Source organism: Galeopterus variegatus, unplaced genomic scaffold, assembly GCF_000696425.1.
Source record: "Galeopterus variegatus unplaced genomic scaffold, G_variegatus-3.0.2 Scaffold1143, whole genome shotgun sequence".
Lineage (NCBI taxonomy): Eukaryota > Metazoa > Chordata > Mammalia > Dermoptera > Cynocephalidae > Galeopterus > Galeopterus variegatus.
Genome location: NW_007727254.1, coordinates 27,719 through 30,152, shown reverse-complemented (window position 1 = coordinate 30,152; position 2,434 = coordinate 27,719). Strand labels below are relative to the sequence as shown.

Here is a 2,434-nt window from a genome sequence, read left to right as displayed (position 1 = left end):
CCATGACAGGCATAGTCTGAGATGCTGGTGGTTGGCTGGTTTTCTCCCGAGACACTCTTTATGGGATAGTCAGCAATCATTCATGCTAACACCTTGCACATACATTCTGGTCTTCCCTGGCTGGTGAGCCTCATTCTCTCAACATTTACCATTAGAAAAGTGTATGACAGGTATAATAACCACCCAACGTTGAGGGTGTACTCTGTACCAGTTAAGGTGCTGTGCATTCAATCCTCACCCAGCCCTGTTTGATGTTGAGTGTTTATTACCATCACTTTATAGAGATGGAAATTGAGGTGCAGAGAGATTACAGGACGAGTTCAAGGCCAGACTAAGGCAATGGACAAGCCAGGTGGAAATGCAGGATGGTAGAGACCGCAGCGCTCTTTACCCTCCAGGCGTGCAGTTTCCCACCGCGCGATCGTTGTATAGTCTTCAGACAGGAGTCCTCACATGATGAGTCCTCCTGTTCCTTTATGCAGTAGGAAGTGCTCTGAGCATGAATGACTCTGGGGGAGAGCTCTCAGTCCCCTTCCCGGGCCATCTCTGATCGAGACAGCATTGAAGTTCTCTGTGTCTGCAGGAGGGAAAGAGGGGGAGTTTTGCACTTTTGCTGCCATAATTAATTTATTTAGGAAAGCATTGTGTCTTTTGAGGGAGAATTGTAAATGCTGGGAGAATAAATGGACCTCGGAGTGAGCTGTGTGGGCTCCAGACTTCCCCAGCATAACTGACAGCTTCCTGACCAGCGGGGCTGGCGCTCCCTGGGCTCTTGGGACAGACGCTGGCTGGGGGCCAATGTCTGAGCTGAATGGCGTGGGCTGGACAGTGCTTCTTCCCAGCCAGCGTGGCAATGAGCCCACTCCTGAGAAGGCGCCTGGGCTTGGAAAAACACACTGTGCATGAGACGTTGGCACCGCAGCAGGGATCCGAGGCCAGACACATCGCCAGGCACCTCTGGGAGGCCCAGCTTTGCAGCTGGCGCAACTACTGTTCTCGGGAGAACTGGGCCCGGCTTAGGAAATGTCCTATCGCCCAGAAGGAAACCCGATGTCTAAGAACTGATATAACTAGGAGACTGCTAAAATCTAGCACGAGAACTGGAGGGCCTAGATGAGGAGCCATGATGTTTACTTTTCTTTTAAAATAGCTTCTTGCTGTCCTTCTCCAATGATGAATATATTTCATGCTCATCTAGGAACACTTTTACAAGTAAGTGAAAATCTCTCACAATTATTCCACCGAGAGATTTCACTTGTACTATTTGTTTTTTAAGGATGTATCCTGCCAATCAAGTTATTTTGTAAATCAGACCTCAGGTGCATGAAACTGGCTTAATTGTGACTCCTGATTTATGGTACATGCTCATCACTGGACCACATGATGCTTTCTTTTGTTTGTTTGTATGTTGTTTCTAATAATGAGCATTTCTACCCAGTATGAAAAGTAGGCCTTTGATGATGATGTATGAAACCTCTTGGCTCAATGCTTTTCCTACAAATACACATCACTTTGTCTATCCATATGTGTGTGTGTGTATGTATGTACATATGTATATCTGCTTACTTGAGCACACGCTGTAGATGCACATTTGTCTGTCTCTCAGGGGGTTTCGGTGGTGAAATGTCCTCACTCAGATGGATTTCCACTGCACTGCCCTTTGGATCTCAGAATGGACTTTCCATTTATCTCTTTCTGTGTAAGGACAGTAAAGGTCTGGAGAATCACCTGGATACAACCCTTAATTTATCTGTGGGGCTTTCGCAAAACTACCCCCAAGCCCAGATGTCAGGTCAGCTCGTCCTTGAGGGTCTCTGGTCAAAGACAGGACTCAGTGTCCAAAATGGCCTTCATGAATCGTTGTGGTCAAGAGTGCATCTTGGCACACTGAACAGAAGACGCCATGCAGTCGGATGATGTCATCTGGAATACACTAGGAAACAAGCAGTTTTGTTCCTCCAAAATAAGAACCAAGACTCAGAGCTTTTGCAGAAATAAATTCAGCCTGACTGGACTATGTAATTGGTCATCCTGTCCCCTGGCAAATAGTCAGTATGCCACTATCAAAGAAGAGAAAGGACAGTGCTTGTATATGAAGGTTATAGAACGAGCAGCTTTTCCTAGGTGTCTCTGGGAACGGGTCCTGCTTAATAAAAACTGTGAGAAAGCCCTAGAACAAATAGATGAAAATCTAATTTACTGGCTCCATTACATTTGACATAAATGCGGGGATTCACCAAGATCGCCCAGTACCTAATTTGAATTAGAAAACTTACTCTAAAGCGACAGAAGAAACTTGTTCCTTTGAGTAAGAAGGTGGAACACTGGGAGTAAAGAAGAGAGGAAAAGGCAGTAATAGTTGCTCAGCTGGGCACCGCCATTGAGGAGGAATTACTGCAGAGACTGAAACAAGATGCATATGGTGACACCTACA

General features: G+C 46.0%; 1 pseudogene; it reads left to right on the top strand.

The window, feature by feature from the left end:
- Positions 1-1,903: 1,903 nt before the first annotated feature.
- On the top strand, positions 1,904-2,422 carry LOC103592415 (annotated as a pseudogene).
- Positions 2,423-2,434: the final 12 nt, after the last annotated feature.